We start from the raw sequence: 20,136 nt of genomic DNA, 5'->3' as shown, positions 1-20,136 counted from the left end.
CTGACCCACCACAGGCTAGGGTACCTACTGACTATATTGAGTTGTCTAACTCGGCCTAGCTGTAGGTACCTGATCACTACATCATCATGATCAACCCATCACCGGCTCACTACAAAGCACGGGTCTCCTCTCAGAGTGAGAAGGGTTTTGGCCATAGTCTACCACGCTGGCCATGTGCGGATTGGTAGGCTTCACACACCTTTGAGAACATTATGGAGAACTCTCAGGCATGCAGGTTTCCTCACGATGTTTTCCTTCACCGTTAAAGCGAGTGATATTTTTATTAATTAAAACGCACATAACTCCGAAAAGTTAGAGGTGCGTCCCCGGGATCGAACCCCCAACCTTCGATTAGAAGGCGGACGTCCTAACCACTAGGCTATCACAGATCACTACTTTGTCTGGAATTCCAAATAGAATGTAAAGTAACGAGTAAGTACTTTTATTAGTAGCGTTATTAAAAATTGGAAACAGTGGTTTTGTCAAAACTTGGACACACGGACAGTCAGCTTAACGTTGGTCCCCTAGACTGCATTACTTAATATGTAACTTTGTATATGTAACTTTGTAGATAATTGTATATCAATTGAGTCGCGACAAAAACTGCGACGTGTGTGCAATACCTAACATCTTACTCTGCCTACTGCACTCTGTGTGACTAGCCACTGTGTGTGTGTGTGTGTTTGTGTGTAAGTGTGTGTGTACTCTTTCCTAATTAAGTATATTATACCTACTTCCAAAGTTTTTTTTTGAGGTTAAGGTTGAACAACTTTAGGGTTCCGTACCTCAAAAGGAAAAAAGGAACCCTTACAGGATCACTTAAGTCGTCTATCAGAAACCTATAGGGTACTTCTCGTCGACCTATAGAACCATGAAATTTGGCAGGTAGGTAGGTCTGAGAGCACACTTAAGGGAAAAACTGAAAACCGTGAATTTGTAGTTACATCACACAAAAAAATGTAAGTATTATGAACAAATAATTAGTATTTCCAATTTTCAAAGTAAGATTAGTATACCAAGTGGGGTATCATAATATGAAAGGGCTTTACTTGTATATTCTAAAACAGATTTTTCAAAAAAATAATCAAAGAATTCCCACGGGAATTTTAAAAACCTAAATCTAATTTGTGGGCATCAGCTGCTAGTAATTTAAATAAATACAATACTCTCCTATACACTGATAAGTTGTTATAAAGAAAATCACAAGTAGGTACGTTAGTGGAGCATCTTATCAAGTTATCACATAAAACAAAATGTTTCCGTGAAAGTGATATATTAACATAACTGAGAACACATTATTGTAATTATTGTTTCCGCTCATATCAATCGCGTGATCTTAATAGAAACAACGAATTTAATTAGGTAGATACACTTCTAAAGTGTGCAAATGTTGCGATTAGCGTTAATATTTCTCGATAAAATAATTTAGGTATAACGAGTAGATACTTAAATGAAATAAAAAACTATTACCTAAATTAAAACTAAAATAAATTAAATTAAATCTAAAACCTCATCGGGACCACCGCAGCGAGGCATTGTACCCAAGATGCTGGCAGCATTACCCCTTTGGATGGCCAAACTATAGCTGCCAGCTTTCGGGCCCCCGGTTGACTCGATACATGAAATTAATAGAATTTGAGACACAGTTTAACAATTTTACAGTTAGGTATCACATGTAAGTCTTATACCTGAAACTAGATCAATCATCCAATGTGCAACACTTCGACCAGCTAGGAGACACTGTTTCAACATGTCAATCTTCGATGACCTTCTGCATGTTTCTGATCTCCGCTCTTTACGCCTCCAGCCTTCTCGATCCTTGATCCTGAAACATGGGGAAGATGCGCATGATTGTGTAAACTGATATATCATGGTGGTTACCGCTCAGAAATTCGTAACGATAGGTATAGTATTATTATGACCCGTCAAAATTATTGAAAGTGTTTTCATTGATGATTTTACAAACAAAAATAATGATTTATTCTAATATAATATATCGCTCTCTTTTCATAATTTAGATATAAGTAACTACTACCTACACAAAAAATTCTTTTGAATCCTATACAAAAAATTAAGTGGTCATCGGTATATGACGTTTTCGTCTTCCTTGCAGATCATATAGAAACGATACAAAGTTCATAATTTTCACAGCTTCTAATTATTGTTTTCCGTATAAACATAACCAGAAAAATGCACATTTTTCAGTGGTCAGTATTATTTAGTTAGTCTAATTGCACTGACTCACAGCAGGCGATGCAATGCCGCGGCGGGCGATGACAAATTTATCGCGCGCACAATAAAACGCGCTCGTAAAAATATTAGTACACCCATACACCCTCCCACCCCCTCAACAACACCCTCCGCACCCTCCACCACCAGCCACCACCCCGCCCGCCGGGATCCCGCGAGAAATAACACACTTTGTCTTAGAGGGAATCGCGTTTTTCCGCGGCACATGCAGCTACGAAAGATTCCACGAGACGGCATCATTTGTAGGAGCAAACTACTCCGCCTGGATTGAGATAAACTGAAAAAGTGAGTGAAACACTTATCTCATAAAGATAAGTGCTTACCTGTCCACTTTTACTCTCTTATTCTCTTTACTGTAAATATTTTTGGTACAAATTAAGAAAAAAGTGGTGAAACTCATGACAGCAAGTAAGCATGTAAGCAAGCTAAGTATATACGATTCGAAAAGGTTTCTATACCCAGGGAAAAGTTTTTAGTACGCGCAAGATAGGTAGGATAGGATAGGTACAAGCAGCGATCGAAATTAGTCGTCACCCGAATTTCAATCGTGCAAATGGATGGATACTGCCCTTAGCGTGGAAATCGCTTTTTAACCGACTTCAAAAAAAGGAGGAGGTTCTCAATTCGTCGGAATGTTTTTTTTTTAACACAAAGATAATATTATCAGCATCCTTGGAACCGGCCGCCATTAGCTCCGCATGCCTGGATTACGGTGACAGCGTCGAAGATTTGCAAGAACCGTCGGAGAAGGTGTGGACTCTGGAGTGACCCCCACCCAAACCCTAGCCCCCTATCACAGCGTGCCTTGCGTGTCGCAGCCCGCGTGGTTCGCAGTCTGCTTGTAGCAGCGTCGCGAGTAGAAACCTATTGAAAAATACCCCGGACTCTACTGTCAACATTTGAAGTTTCTAACTCCAGCGATTTAGGATACATTATACACAGAGCTAAGTAGGAATAGGTTCCTCCTTCGGTCAGAGAAGAAAGATCAAGCATAAGAATATATATATATTTTTTTAAAGAATATTAGCCATGTTAATTATGACCAATATTCCCCTTTCCCCTCCAACTAAGCGTAAAGCTTGTGCTAGGAGTAGGTACGACAATAGTGTTAGGGTGGGGTTTGAACCTCCGACCTTTCAGAATTCATTAACCGTTGAGCTATTGAGGCTATAGTGGAATGGATGAGACATTGCCGCATCTGACAGTGGGGCCAGCTTCGACGCTCCACGTGTGAACATAGTTTGTCGGGTTACGATATTGGTAGCTAAACCGTGGCTCGGCCTCCGTTACGTTTACGATTACGTTTTATAGAGCAGGCTCACGGCAAAGTGGGGATTTGTACTAACATCCATCGCCTTTACCGACCACAACATTGCAACAATAACACAATAATTTTCTCCAAATTGCTCGGAGTAAGCATAATAAGTCAAACGTCAATCGGCTCTTTTCTGTACGAACGCCAGCAATTTTTGAATTTGAAAGTACCTCGGTGCTCGACTTCGCCTTGTAATTTTTTGCATATTATTTTAGTGAATTTATGCAAATGTCAATTATTGGAAAATTATCCGGCTTTCTTAACAAACGTGATTATTAAAGTATGCATCGAACTAATTACCTATTCGGAATACTCGCGACGGGTGTCTACCGCCGCGCCGCCGCGCCGCCGCGCCGCCGCGCCGGCGCCGCCGCGCGCGAGGCGTCCTCCTGCTGTGTCGGAGCTGCGTCACGCGTCATGCGTGTCGGAGACGCGTGCTGCTGCTTGCGCCATATCTGTAACCATACGAGACTAATATCCTTCATTCCACTCATACTCACTTATCGATTGGCTGACCCGCCCTAACTTCAAATTATTTCTAACTAGCTGTCCGCGTCTTCATCCGATTCAGGTTTTCAATCCCGTGGGAACTCTTTGATTTTCCGGGATGAAAAGTAGCCTATGTCACTATCCAGGTCTTTAACTATACCCATGCAAAAAATAACGTCGAGCCGTTGCTCCGTTACGACGTGATTAAAACGGACAAATCAACAAACCAATAAACAAACACACTTTCGCATTTACTATAATACGGGTAGTAATAACTTGAGCAAACTTCGAAAAAGATAGAACTCTTACCAAAATACATAGCAGATAACTTTAAAAGGTAAAATATCTACATATTTCTAATATATGTTTTAGACTGATCCAAACAGTACTTTTTAATACATATTTGAGTTTGCATTTGACCATAACCGTATATTCATAAGTAGTTATTATTATAATAACTATGATGATACGAATATCAAAATAAACAATAACCATAACGAAAACAGCGCCCCCTCGGCAGTCTCGCTGCACCTCGTAAACCGGTGCCGAATGGCACAAACAATAAATAGCTCCAAACAACGCTGATCATGCAAAACTGTCCACCGGCGAGCCGCAACCCCCACATCTTTGCGTTGGGTTGATCTACAGAATTACCCCCGCGCATTCACGGAATACTAAAGTTTAACCTGTGGTTTAACGGTCGATATGGTGTCAAATTAAGGAGAAATTTTTTAATTTGATCTCCATTGATTTGTTGTGTTTATAAAGATACGTGTGTCCACCTATATAGGTCCAATTTTAATAGAGGGTTTAATAGAGTTAGCCACCGAATCCAACTCGGCCGGGCAGCGTTCAGGAAGCTTCTCGTCTGAAATTTATCAGTGATTGACGACCCAAAGTCTTTGAACAGTGCGTGTTGCCAGCGATAACAGGATCCGAGACGTGGACAATAACTATGGGTCTTATAAGAAAACTCAGTCACTATACAGTCGTATATAATGGCGTATGGACATACATGTAACACCTAAGTATCCATAATAATAGTAGGTACAAATTCTAGTATTCCAATGAATAATATCATCAGTTCAGATTCGCCACGCGGCGGCAATGAACCGGCACGGTCGCGGCACGTTACAGTACGTTACGGCACGGCACGTTACGGCACGGGCGGCGCGGCTTTATGAGCCATATTTATGGCTCATTCGGACACTCGCCCGTTTTTTACGATAAGCATAAAAGCTGCCGTGAAAGATTTACGCGAAATATATTCCGACTAATGCTGATTGTCTCCCCTCCCCTACCCCCTACCCCTTGGCTGCCTGTAGCTGCCTGTTACTGTTGGAAACTTACTTACAATGGTAGAACTGAGATTTGAGTTGTAGAGACTCTCTTCGCGTCGTATTCTTCATTGTTGAGGGTCATGATACCTTTCCAATTTCCATTCATCACTTTGAATAGCCAGGTAAAAAGTACAGATTATAAAACGCCTCAAAAGGTAACGCATAACATTTGTAGGACAGGCTTAGCATCATGTTTGTCGTAACATTCTCAGCAAAGTGGTCGTGTTCACCACGAACTGACGCATTTGAGGCAGATTCACCGCTCGTCCCTGCTGGCCGGCCGTCTGCTACACTTGTGGGAGGGCCCGACCACAGCAAACTTAATTTAGTTACCTTCCTTGCCCTCTGCGACCATCCACCTTGCCATGAGGTCAAGCATAACTTATAGGTGTACTGATAATACACAGTTAATAAAACAGCCAGATACAAAGCACGGTAACAATAAAAACAAAAGAATGACTTTTAAATTATCCACGTCGAAGGCGTATCTCAAAATCGCATTAAGCACATTTAGACCTCGATTTCGCGAGAATATATGGACTTTAGGACTAAAAGTAAATAAGTATGATTAAGTTATGTCTGCATGTAAGAGAGAGACGATCAATTTTTTGATAGTGTCAATCGGCGGAGACAAGTCATTTCTTCTGACAACATTTGATTCCGCGCCCCTGCCAATTCAATTTGTAGCACAATGCCGCCAAATGTAGGTAGAGGTACCTACCGCGGCCTGCGGCATCTACCACTATATTATGTACTAGCGCCGCGCCGCGCCGTAGTACGGGACGAGCGAAATGAAAAGCAAACTCGAACCCGAATAAATATTCGCTTTAGCAACAATCGAGCTCCAACTCACACAATTACGGCGGAATGGAAAACCTTAGATAAATAAAATCGGAAGCGCCCGGGGCGGCGAGGCTCGGAGGGGGGACGCGAAGACGGTTTTTTCGTAAAAGAAAAAAGCGAAGGCAGCAAACGCAAACACGGAGCGAATGTAGCGAAATTCGAAAGTCCATTCGGTTTATTGACATTCGGGGAGGGCGCCGCCCGCCCGAATTCAAATCCCCGCCCGCCCGCCGCGATTTACAATAAATTTCAAGCGGAGAATATGTTTGCAATATGTCGCAGGGCCGCTCTCGAGACCAATTACTTTGCCCTTCGCCCCCCGCGGCTTGGAGAACCCAATTTTAAACACTTGCTCTGGAATGTCGTACTTGTTTACAACGTAATCGAGAAAATCGCGAGGGGAGCCTTTTAAATGGGATTTGGAATACTGTTCAGACTCTGTTATCATATTTCATGCGATGTATTTTTAAGTTGGGGTTGCATTGGGATGTTTATTTTTATTGAAAATAAGTACTTACACAAATTGTCGTCCTTTTTATACGACTAACCAAAATAGGAGTGTAAGGATTTCAGGGTTCATACTTCATGTACCTATGTATATATGTATATGTTAGTTTATTCCACCGTTACTTCTAAATGCCTAAAAGGATTTGGATGTATGGGGTAGCTTTAGAATCCTTATATCATCCCGAGTCACACTGGCATTATTTTTTTTAAACATTGCAACCATCTTTTTTTTAATTATTACTCGTTCGAGTTAATTTTTTTTTGGCGAGAGACACTAGATTTAAAGAGATGATGGCAGTTTCACAATATCTTTTGCTTTAGTTGGGTTATGCATATTTTAACGTTGTTGTTTCATTATTCACTACAGTATCTACATACTTACAATCTTTTGGTATAACACTGCTTGCTTCGGCTACTATATTAAGTAGGTACAATACAATACAATACAATACAATACAATACAATACAATACCTATTGGAAGCATAGATATACATATTATAATACGTCTCTTCAAATAAAAACAGTTGCAGAGAGTTTGTAATCTAGAAAGTTTGGTATTAATAAATAATGAACAAACATAATAAAAATGTTCACAGAATTGACAAGTTTTATGAAGAAAACAAGTACTTCGAGATTATCTTCGTACAACTATCTTTATTCCTTTGTTTCATTATATTAGAAACGAAAGATTTCGCTATTGTTTTATGTTAGTTGTCGCGTAAGAATATTTTTTGATATTTATTCACTACCTAGAGTTATTATAATAAGTGGTGATAGCTTAGTGATTAATTTGTCGACCTCCTATTCGAGGGGTCCAGGCTTCTATCCCGGGCACGCATCTCTAACTTTTCGGTGTTTTAGGGTTCCGTACCTCAAAAGGAAACAAGGAACCTAATATATTAAACTTGGTATATTAATTTTACTTTGAAAGTTAATAATACTAATTATTTGTTCATTAACACATTTTTTGTGTGATGTAACCACAAATTCACGGTTTTCAGATTTTTCCCCTAATGTCTGCTATAAGACCTACCTACCAGCCAAATTTCATGATTCTAGGTCAACGGGAAGTACCCTGTAGGTTTCTTGACAGACAGACGGACAGACAGACATAAAGGCAACGAAATGATCCTATAAGGATCCGTTTTTCCTTTTGAGGTACTACGGTACCTGAAAAAGGACCCCGAATGGGTTCGAAACTAGTCGGGCTTACGTATCAGCTATAATATTTAATATAGACTATAATATAAAAATGAATCACCAAATGTGTTGGTCATCGCAAATCTCGAGAACAGCTGAACCGATTTCGCTAATTCTTTTTTTATAATATTCCTTGAAGTACGAGGAAGAAACTCTTACGAAGAGAAAAATTTAATTCAACCTCCCCCCTCAATTTTCTAAACTCCACCCGAGCGAAGCCGGGGCGGTTCAGCTAGAAATACATAACTTTATTGGAGGAGTTTCCTCAAATAAAGCTGAATACGTGAATGTATTCATCCGCATCTCGCGCAAATGTAGCGGATGAAAATGGTTGAAAGCTCGGAGCCTCTCGTGTTGGGGTCGAGCAACAGCCGCGGGGTGCGCTTTATAGTCCTCATGAATACATCTGGCACACTGCACACGGCACACGGCACACGGCACACGGCACACGGCTACACCGCGAGGGAGTCCCAACCCTCCTTCCTGATGGTTTTATAATCCACTCACAGCTTTTTTACAACGTTATTTACATAATTTACTAACTCTTCTGTTACTTTATTCATCGTTTCCTTACACAGCTTGTAAGTACATGCATTTATGTTTATGTACAACTATTTCATACATATTTTTCAACACACTTGGCTATAATTTCACCGCAATTACGCACATAATGACACCTACAATCAAACTGTGACTTGTTCATTGCTATTATTCACAAGCTATTAGTCACAATATAGTTTTTTTTATAGGTTGAGTTGCTTTGTTCTTAAAAAAGTTTCGATACTAAAAAGATCATGTTCAACAGTATAAATAAATTAAAGTAACACTGCTTGCTCATTTCATGCAGCTTCGTATTTAAATAGATAATTTCAACTTGTGCGTATTTAATAAATAAAACTTTCACTCAAATATAGCATGATAGCCTAGTGGTTAGGACGTCCGCCTTCTAATCGGAGGTCGGGGGTTCGATCCCGGGCACGCACCTCTAACTTATAGGAGTTATGTGCGTTTTAAATAAATAATTATCACTTGCTTCAACCGTGAAGGTAAACATCGTGAGGAAACTTGCATGCCTGAGAGTTCCCCGTAATGTTCTCAAAGGTATGTGAAGTCTACCAATCCGCACTTGGCCAGCGTGGTAGACTATGGCCAAACCCTTTGCACTCTGAGAGGAGACCCGTGCTCTGCAGTGAGCCGGCGGTGGGATGATCATGATGATGATCATGTTACTTACCTATTATTTAACCATAACTATTAATAATAACGATTTTAAATGCCATAACCTATACGCCTCCGCGGGAAGGTGGGTGAATTATATAATGTCGCGGCGCTACCCCCTCGGGAGGGCTGTGGGGGATTGCCAGGGTTGGCCGGTGGAGGGGGGATGGGGGGAAGCCATTCGTCAGCGCTCCGCAGAAATGTTTTCATTTTTATTTCATAAATAAAGAGTGGAATCTCGGGTAATGAGGAGCTCTACAATATCTGCAGTATTTCACTGTGATCTTTCATAAATAGCTATGAGTATGAGTGGGTATTTTATTTTATATTGAAGTGAAGGGTTTTTACTGTTACTAGCTGATGCCCACGACTTCGTTCCCGTGGATTTAGATTTTTAAAATCCCGGGGAACTCTTTGATTTTCCAAGATAAAAAATTGCCTATGTCACATCTCCAGGTCTTTCACTATACCCATGTAAAAAATCACGTCGATCTGTTGCTCCGTTGCAACGTGATTGAAGGACAAACCAACAAACCCACAAACCAATAAACCAACAAACAAATACGCATTCGTATTTATAATAGGGGTACTGATTAGTAATAACTTTCAGCCTCAATTTCAATAGCATGAATTCCTGGTCAAGAAATTAGGTGGATTTCTAGTTCTACGAGCAGTTTACCCCACTGTGCACTGATGTGCACTGTGCACTGTGCACTGCACAATTACTTCGCCCTTCATCGTGATCCATCCATCGTCCGGTCGTTCTACTGAGAAATCTCTCAGAATGAGACGAGTTTAAGGCCGTAGTCCACCACGCTGGCCCAGTTCGGAATTACCCTCAATCTTTTTTGTTTTTTTCTTCCCTTTGTGTTTCTTACACAAGCTGTTAGTTATAAATTCTTTCGCACGACTTACATTTGAATTAGGTATATAATGACTTAGCACCTAGGACTTGAACAATATAATGACTTAGCACCTAGGATTTGAACAATATAATGACTTAGCACCTAGGATTTGAACAATATAATGACTTAGCACCTAGGATTTGAACAATATAATGACTTAGCACCTAGGATTTGAACAATATAATGACTTAGCACCTAGGATTTGAACAATATAATTTTTTGTATGATGCTGTTGGTGGTTCAATAAAAAAAATGGCAGGCTTCACTTACCTTTCAGAACATTATGGAAAACTTTCATGCATGCAGGTTTCCTCGCGATGTTTTCCTTCACCGTTAAAACGAATGGCATATTGCTTAAAACGCACTTAACTCCGAAAAGTTAGAGGTGCGTGCCCGGGATCGAACTTCTGACCTCCCGAATAGGACCTATCACGGCTCTTATGAGTTTCTATGTCACTTTAGATGTATTGAACCTTTTCTACATTTCTTTAGACTTAGACAATGGAAATAAGACAACTTTCGTAGAGGGTGCATAGAATGTGTGTCGAATGTCCCGCGCGGGGGTGCAGGGTGCGGTGGTGGGTGCGATGGTGGGGAGGGGGTGTATTGTAAAGTAATATGTAGGATTGTAGCGAGTTTAATTCGAGGCGGGCGGCGACTCAAAGATTTTTCAATTACCAACTTTGTGCCCGGCTCCAATCTCGAGCCACAGAGCACTGTGTAGCTTCAGAGACTGCACATACCAGTGTTAGGGAGATTGTAGGGAGTCAAGAAGGCGCCCCGGGAAAACGCCAAGAGCAAGTACTTCTTACCACGCACGTGCAAACTGTGGAACCAACTCCCATCGGCGGTGTTCCCACTAGATTACAACATGGGGTTATTCAAGGGGCGGACCAACAAATTCCTAAAAATCCGGCAACGCATCGGCGGTTCCTCTGGTGCTGCAAATGTTCATGGGCGGCGGTAATCACTTAACATCAGGTGACCCGCCTGCTCGTTTGCTCGCTATCTCTATTTAAAAAAAAAAGTACCGAACGGGCGCCCTTGCGCGATTCGGCCCATATAACGGAGATGTTGGTTTGATGAGATGTGCAACCCTCCTGCAAAATCAACAAGAACAAGAGCGACTGGCGTAAGCTCAAAGTATTAGCAAGCTGAAGTGACAACAGAAACTCCCATCTCCCGAAGAGGAGGCGGACGTCTAAATCTTTTTAAAATGTTTACATAATAAAATTATAATTTACTAGATGATCCCCGCGACATCGTCCGCGTGGATTTAGGTATTTAAAAATCCTGTGGGAACTCCTTGATTTTCCGGGATAAAAAGTAGCCTATGTCCTTCCCCTAGATGCAAGCTATCGCTGTACCAAATTTCTTCAAAATCGGCTGAACGGATGGGCCGTGAAAGGCTAGCAAACAGACAGACAGACACACTTTCGCATTTATAATATTAGTATGGAAGTATGGATAAATACCCATTTCAAATTATCTTATCTAGGTACACTGAGTGCACTCATAAGTACATAGAGATAATTATTTGTATGTCTGTTTGTCCTTGACAATCCTCGAAACGGCCAAACCAATTTCAACAGGGTGACAATACATTAATACACACAATACAATAATAACAATAAAACTGCCTACATCCAACCGTAACTAGTCTATGTTCTGAGGAATTCTTAATATCAGTGCGCGCTAACTAGGAGCGTATAATATCGGCCGACGGAATGCAACCCCCCAAGCAACCCCCGACCCCCCAGCCAGACCTCCTCCGCACTCCAGCACATTCCTGATGCTGCAGCGTGCAATAACAGCGGGATGCCTTTGTCAACGGACACAGCTTAGCAAGTAGGTACTTAGGACACCTATAATGAGGACTTGCAAAATATCATATCTAGGACGTGGAAATAACATCTCTTTCTCTTTGTTTATTCTAGTGAATAGGTAATGCCTGCAATAGTATGTTTATATGAAAGAAAATATAGGTACACAGATACTTTACAGATTCTTTTAAAATATTAACACCAGAATTTATAGTCAAGATAGGGGCTCCTTTAGGGGTCCATTCAGACAACATTTTTCATATTATATTCAACCTTAGGTAATAGTTCAACATAAAGGCTTGACTTTGAAATCCCAGTGTTCCAACCCACCGTACTTTTAAAATATAGAATCAACATCATCTTGTCTGCAGTCTCAATCAGTCACGGCCGGCTCACTATACGGATGTCCTCTCAAAATAAGAAGGATTTGGCCATAGTTCATCACGCTGGCCAAGTGCGGATTGGCAGACTTCAGACATTGTGAACATTACCGCACATACCTAACCCCGAAAAGTTAGAATCCCGCACGTCACATGCACGTCACCCGCGCTCGCCCGCACTGTGTGTGCGGGCGAGCGCGGGGGCGGGGGCTGTGCGGGTGTGCGAGACGTTCCTTCCCCGATTGTGATCTCGACCTGTAGTACTATTATAATATCTTCTGTGCTGTCGCGTACTAAGGCTGAGATCTATAGAGCGCACTTTGACTTTGCTCAGACTTAAGATTGAGTTAAAACGAGACAGATTTATGTGAGAGATATAGCGCTGTCTCGTTGTAACTCTGTCTTAAGTCTAACCAAAGTCAGAGTGCGCTCTATGGGTGTCACCCTCAGTATACACTAAATTACGAAAAGTCACGGACGAGTATCCGCGCAGAATTAAAAAAAAAAAAAAAAAAAAAAAGAATTAACGCTCTTCTTGTTCTTTTCCGAAACCTTCGAGCAGATTTTTTCGCTCGCGGAATTCCGTGACATACTTGATCTTAATTCATCATTTCAAGAAATTCAAGCTATCCTATTAAGTGCAATGTGGATAGGTACCTACGTCATAGCAAGACTGCATGTCCAAGATCTAATGAAGAGCACTCATAACACTTCTCATATAGGTTTATTATCTTTGCGCTTATGATGATATAACGACCGACTTTACCGCTTTAATATTACAAAATTAAGTTTTTAATGAGCACTTATTGCTGTTAGTAGGTACACTTAAAATTGTAACACTTTAATATTGGTTTAGGTGACGCCTTAAAACCTCTATAGGTACTGTATCCATGGTCATAAAATAATATTAGAAGATTTCATTTTTTGCGCAACAGATCAGCCTCGCAAATCCCAAAACATACTTACACGAGTGTGTTTTGGGATTTGTGTGGTGCTGCGTGGTGGTGGTGCGTATTGTTTGCCTGGTGGCTGCTTTTCCCTGCATGTTTAGCAGTGGGAGGGCGGGCGGTGCATGTCGCATGCTGCATGGTGTACCAAACAGATTCGATCTGTTTCAGCGGATTTTAGCAAATTAAGCTTTTGGTTCATTGTATAGTAAGGAAAGGAAACCTAAATGCCTGAGAGTACACCATAATAATCCCAAAGATGTATGAAGTCTGCCAATCCGCACTCGTCCAGCGTGATAGACCCTTCTTCTGAGAGGAGACCCTTGCGTGAGTTAATGAATATTTTTAGGGTTCCGAACCTCAAAAGAAAAAACGGAACCCTTATCGGATCACTTTGTTGTCTGTCTGTCTGTTTGTCCGTCTGTCTGTCAAGAAACCTACAGGGTACTTCCCGTTGACCTAGAATCATGAAATTTGGTAGGTAGGTAGATCTTATAGCTGACATTTGGGAAAAAAATCTGAAAACCGCGAATTTAGGGTTAGATCACACAAAAAAAATTAAATTGTGGTCATGAACTCATAATTAGTATTTTCAATTTTCTAAGTAAGATAACTACCTATATCAAGTGGGGTATCATATAAAGGTCTTCACCTGTGCATTCCTAAACAGATTTTTATTTATTTTTATGTAGGTAACATAGATTTTGAATTATCGTGCAAAATGTCGAAAAAATACGACTGTAGTACGGAACTCTCATTGCGCGAGCCTGACTCGCCCTTTGCCGGTTTTTTTGATTGTAGGTAAGTAGTAGGTACCTAGTTATAAATTAAGATGCACGCAGCATAGATGGTCCAGTAGAACTAACACGATACATTGCACTCTGCAAGGGGAGCCATTCATTATGCATGCCACGATCGATGCACCCTCCCCGCACCCTGCGCCCTGCACCCTGCACCCTGCACCCTCGAGCACGCGCCGAATACGTTAGTGCTATTTGCATAAGCTGATGGGCTGCCCTTCATTAGAGAGGGAGAGATAATTGAAGCTGCATGGACCGACTACAACATGGCAACGTGTTTTTGTTTTGTCTGTGACTCATTCTGTTAGTTTAGGACTGGATTATATTATGTAAAGTTGGTATGTGTATTTGTCTATAGTTTAGGTATCTACTAAATACTAGTAGTTAACCCGAACTGAGACCTACATGTATCCCATAATTCCCATAAGATGGTATCTTTAATAGTTAACTTTTAAAATTAGACGCAAAAAGAGCTAAAGAGTTATGGACTATGGTGTCTAAATGGTATAATTTCTAGCCTATAACATTCGGGGATAATGTAGCTATTTAAGTATCAGTAGATAAAAGAATTTTCAGAATCTGATCAGAGTACCGGAGTTTACCACCTACTTACAAACTTTAGCTCATTATAATATAATAGTAGTAATAGTATATTGTAAATTGCTGAATTTGCAATACAATGATGTAAGTAGTTGTAATAATTAATTAAATAAGCTTAAAACTAAAGCTACGAGTACGAGCTTAGGTAAACATAGTAAGTATCTAGATTCTAGGTAGATACCTAGGGTTGCCAGGCGTCCGGATAAAGCCGGACATAGGTAGGCTTTTTCGGCTTGTCCGGCTTTGGTGAGGCTTTTTACATTTCGCAAACGAGAGTGGCCGAGCGCAGGCGAGTCGACTGTCGGTCGCTCCCGCAGGCGACAGTGCCGCCTGACAACAAGATTTATGACAATAATAAAAAAGCTTTTTTTTTTTTTTTTCAGATACAAGTTAGCCCATGACTGCAATCTCACCTGGTGGTAAGTGATGATGCATCTAAGATGATAGCGGGCTAACCTGGAAGGGGTATGGCAGTTTTTATTAAACCCATACCCCTTTGGTTTCTACACGGCATCGTACCGGAACGCTAAATCGCTTGGCGGCACGGCTTTGCCGGTAGGGTGGTAACTAGCCACGGCCGAAGCCTCCCACCAGACCAGACCAGAAATTTAGAAATTATAAAATTCCAAACCCCTGCCAGGAATCGAACCCGGGACCTCCCACTATTAAGACCACAGCGCTCACCACTGCGCCAGGGAGGTCGTCTAATTTTACATACAATTTTTTGTCGTACCTATTAATACTAAGACACAAAATCCTCAATAATGTAGGGTGTCCGGCCTTTCTACCCAAATGTCCGGCCAAACTGGCTGGTCTGTCCGGCTATTAGGTTTGGCGACCTGGCAACCCTATACCTAGGTATACTGAAAATCCAAATGAAATCCCTTATTACAGTGGAAACGAATCGAAGCTCAAACGAAACTAATCAAGGGCACAGAAAAGAGGTACAGCAAACGTCTACGAGCGTAGCTGCACTCCCCTCCGCTCCCCACCGCTCCGCGAGCCTCCCACGCCCTCCCACGCTCCCTCCCGGGGGGTAATTAAGCCTCCCGCGACACTTCGCTCCTCGTTACCGTAGGTCCGGACTACGGCCTTATCAATAAACCTAATCAAACCCTACACACTCTACACTCTGCAACTTAACGAATAGAACATCCTTCTACGAAACAGAATAAGGGCAATGTCGACAAATAGAATAGAATAAAATAGATTTTTATACAAGTGCTTTTGAATCATCAACTAGTTTAATTTACCAGTTACAAAATAATGTTTAAACAGAATTACATTAGACTAGCTTATGCTCGCAACTTCGTCCGCGTGGACTACACAAATTTCAAACCCCTATTTCACCCCCTTAGGGGTTGAATTTTCAAAAATCCTTTCTTAGCGGATGCCTACGTCATAATAGCTATCTGCATGCCAAATTTTATCCCGATCCGTCCAGTAGTTTGAGCTGTGGCTTTAGGAGGCTGTCACAGCATACCAAAGACTTTTGAACAGCTGGGCGATTGTCTAAAACCTGCATCAATCATTATTACAATCTCAATTGTTCTGATTGGCTGAATTTGTGCGATTCTTGTTGCAACAATGCATTGTGGCCAATAGTGAGCGAGCATTAACCAATCAGAGATGATTGCGATCGTGACATTGTAGCTGTCAAACAACCGCGGTAGGGCCACAGATATCGTTAAAAAACTGGACGGTGACATAGGCTACTTTATTCCGGAAAATCAAAGAGTAGGTACCCACCCACGGATTTATTAATAACCTAAAACCACGCGTATGACATCACGGGCATCACTTATTATATATACCTAACTATAGCATATAAGCATAGCCTAAAATTCAGTATTTTTTTTAATTAATTCAAAATCGATCAAGAACAAGAATATTAGAGTCGATGTTCCCATAAAATTGGATAAAGACAAATTCACGATCAGTTCAAACCACATAAAATTTAAAAGCGTTAATTCCAAGAGGTAATCACGTAGCCGAACGTCGTTATAAGGAATCAATTTACCCCCAGGGGGAGGCCCCCCCAGACGGGGTAAAAGGGGGGATGCAATAATTAGGCGCGAGGATTAGCCGGCGAGGAAATTAACTTGGAGCTGAATGGCCTCCTGCCTCCTATTTTAGAGATAGGAGACAATCGGCGATGTGATTAGAGGAACCAATTCCTACATTCCAGAGTTTCCAGGTATTGCCAGAATTGTGCTATTTCAAGCTTGCACTACACATAGCGCGACGCGACGCGCGACAGTGCAGCCCAACAACAATCAACACGACGGGAAGATTATGATTTTAACAGTAGGTATATGTGTCAATCGATTCGTTATTATGGTCCGGTGACATAGGTTACATTTTGTACAAACAAATGTTATATCCAGCAAAGTGAGAGGCTCTTAATTTTTTTTGCTATAATACTGAGTTGGATGACAAAGTATGAAAGAGTCAAATTTTGTGTTCATGATTATACCTACCTGTACGTCTACGAGCAGATTGGGCTGGTTTTCGTTACGCGTTGTATTTGACCAAGCCCTTACTGAGACTACGTTAGGGAAAGTTTATCGCTTTAGAGGTGAAATCGCGGGAAATTTGCTATATTTTCCTGAGATGGCAACACTTAAGAACATTCCATACTTTCCCTTTAAGGTTCGTACGCACCTGAGCGGCGCGGCGCGGCGCTTCAGTCCGACTGCAGAACGCGTCACCTCAGGCCGCTCGACGGTGCCTACCGCACTACAACTTCAGTACGCGGCACCTCGCGTCACTTGCGCGTCACTTTTATACCCGTTCGCGTACGAGCGCGAAGCGCCGCGCCGCGCCGCTGGGTATGTCGCACTAGCGTCACTGCACTGCGCGTCGCTTCGCTGCGCTTCAAAATATTCTCTCCAACCGTGCCGCGCGGCAACGCGCGGTGAAGCGCTGTGCAGCGCCGCTCTAGTGCGATATGCGCCATACAAAATGATAGAAATGATATTTTGAAGCTCTGTGCCGCGACGTGCAGCTCGCTGAAGCGCCGCGCCGCGCCGCTCAGGTGCGTACGAACCTTTATTTGGTTTCAAGTGTTACAGATTATCTTGTAGAGGAGTTGGTTCAATTATCTTTATAATATTAATTATACATTCAAAAGTGTGCTTGTTTCTCGATTTGTTCTTCAATCAAGGCGCAACGGAGCACCTGTTGACCTAGGTTCGTTCATCAGTCATTACAGTTATCACTCATCACAACAAATCAGAGATTCATTAAATTCCATTGACTTATATGTAGGTATTACTTCGTATGGACAGGGCTATTGAACAAACAAAATGGCACCGACTCAGTGGTGCTTCAGCACCAATGCAACCACAGTGATGTCTGGATTTCAAACGGATCGTTCATTAGTATAGAGGTGCGGCGCTGATTTATTTGGTTCCAAAATCGTGACAAGTTTTGTTCGCTTGGGCATATCTTGTCATTCATTTCGATGTTAAATTCAGAATAATGTCAGCTTTGAATACAATCCTACTTGCTCAGTGACACATCAGCGACAAACCGAGGACATCGAGCCAAACATATTGTGTCCAACATTAATTATTACTTACTCATACAAGCCGTAATGAAAGATACGTCTCATAAAGCATTGCAATAAGCCGCGGATGCTGTACTTGTGTCGACTGCCGGGGGGAGGGGGGGTGCCGGGGGGATGCAGGGGAGGGGAGTAGTGCAGCCCGTCGCCATGGCAACCGCCCCCGCCTAATCAATTGCAGAAATATGTACGATCCATTACCACCGCGACCAGGCCTCTGCCCTCCCTCTCGAAACTAGAGTTCGCGAACAAATCGGGGGAGGAGAATAGAAAAGGATGGGTCAGATTAAAATGGCCGTTTTGTAGGAGAACGCCTGGCGACATTACACACACTCGGGAAGCGAAGAAAACATGTATAGTTGCATATCGGAGGAGCGGTTTAAACTGCCGTTTGAGTGTATTATAAGTTTCTCCGCGAGATTATACTTAGAAAGCTTATTTATCATTAGATATCCATACGAAAACTGTGCGAAGCCGGGGCGGGTCGCTAGTCTACAAAATTGTTATGTAGCCGTATAGTTCAAGTTTTCGTCTCACTGGCCTTTCTCGAAATACGTAGTCCTATGGTCCTACCTACTTACCTAGGTAGTACCTACTTACTAAAATCATGCATGTGGATAAAAGTAAGATTTTGTTAGGGCTCCGTACCTCAAAAGGAAAAAAGGAACCCTTATTGAATAACTTAGTTGTCCGTCTGGAAAAAGGAACAGCCGACTAACTGACTGACTGACTGATCTATAAACGCACAGCTCAAACTACTGGACGGATCGGGCTGTAGATAGCTATTATGACGTAGACATCCGCTAGAAAAGGATTTTTGAAAATTCAGCCCCAAAAGGTGTAAAGTAGGGGTTTAAAGTTTTTGTAGCCCACGCGGACGAAGTCGTGAGCATAAACTAGTTTGAAATAATCCTTCTAAAGATACTATTTTAGTTCAATAGTTAGAAAAAAAACCATGTTCTATGATGACATTACTTATTTATACCTTTTATTTCCATGAGCATTCGTTTTCTCGCTTCTTAAAATCTGTCTTAATTGTTCTTCTGCCTATTCTTTTTGTTGTTACATCCTGAAACATATCACAAGAAACGCTATTAAAACTTTGATCCAAATCTATGTGCGGGTAAATATCTTTTTACGATTCATTCGCTTACACAGATTTAGCTTTACATCATAGGTCCGGATTTCTTTTTTTTTTTTTTTAAAAGAATATTAGCCATTTTTTTTAAATGACTAATATTCCCCTTTCCTCTCCAATTAAGCGTCATAGCTTGTGCTAGGAGTAGGTACGACAATAGTGCAACGGGCGGGGTTTGAACCGTCGACCTTTCGGTTTTCAGTCCACTCCTATAGCGGTTGAGCTATTGAGGCTCTAATTCGAAAAACAAAAACGTTTTACATGATTAATTCTCAATTTAACATCCGCGGGGTAAAGTTTAATTAATAGAGTTATAGGTCGTAAATGATAAACAATACAGACTCACATTAATAATGAAGTATACACCACAGTACACTGAGGAACTGTCGCCTCGTCTTGACAGTTACATTTTCTGGAATTTTGAGTTTGATTATCTCTATGCCTTGAGCTGCTCCAACACACGGAGATCGCCCATCTGCATATAAATAGAGAGAAAAAATCATCATTCACTAATTCGTATTAAAAACGTAGGTACGCCAATTGCACGGGTCGTGGTCACGACGCGGAGGACTACAGAGCTGCGAGAGATGCAGTTCGAGCTCTCATAGTTCATAGTTCAAGAGATAAGTATATCATAAGAGTTTTTTTTTTTTTTTTTTAATACAATAAAACTTAAAGCTAGCCTTATCTAATTACTATATAAATCATGACCGCGTGGAATGGTGCCAAGAATACTGGCTGCATTTCCGCGCTGGACAGCCAGGCTGATCCGTTGCGCAAAAAATGAGCCAGCCCTTCTGTCACCAGTTGAG

At 41.6% G+C, this 20,136-nt stretch overlaps 3 long non-coding RNA genes across 3 annotated transcripts in view; 2 read left to right on the top strand and 1 right to left on the bottom strand.

The window, feature by feature from the left end:
- LOC138402711 (uncharacterized) overlaps positions 1-20,136 on the top strand; it is a 483,214-nt gene that overhangs the window by 248,302 nt on the left and 214,776 nt on the right. The gene's annotated exons all lie outside the window — the stretch shown is intronic.
- Positions 1,555-19,800, bottom strand: LOC138402714 (uncharacterized). Its single transcript, XR_011237060.1, has 4 exons — positions 19,671-19,800; positions 19,172-19,255; positions 3,866-4,020; positions 1,555-1,825 (listed from the first exon to the last, which is right to left on the bottom strand). It is a non-coding gene; the product is annotated as an uncharacterized lncRNA (long non-coding RNA).
- The window catches only part of LOC138402713 (uncharacterized), a 156,506-nt gene continuing 152,499 nt past the window's right edge, over positions 16,130-20,136 (top strand). Inside the window, exon 1 of the long non-coding RNA XR_011237059.1 lies at positions 16,130-16,287. This is a non-coding gene — a long non-coding RNA (uncharacterized lncRNA). The remainder of the gene's footprint in view (positions 16,288-20,136) is intronic.

The sequence above is a fragment of the Maniola hyperantus genome, chromosome 8 (assembly GCF_902806685.2).
Source record: "Maniola hyperantus chromosome 8, iAphHyp1.2, whole genome shotgun sequence".
Classification (NCBI taxonomy): Eukaryota; Metazoa; Arthropoda; class Insecta; order Lepidoptera; family Nymphalidae; genus Maniola; species Maniola hyperantus.
This window is presented reverse-complemented; position numbering and strand designations above follow the sequence as displayed.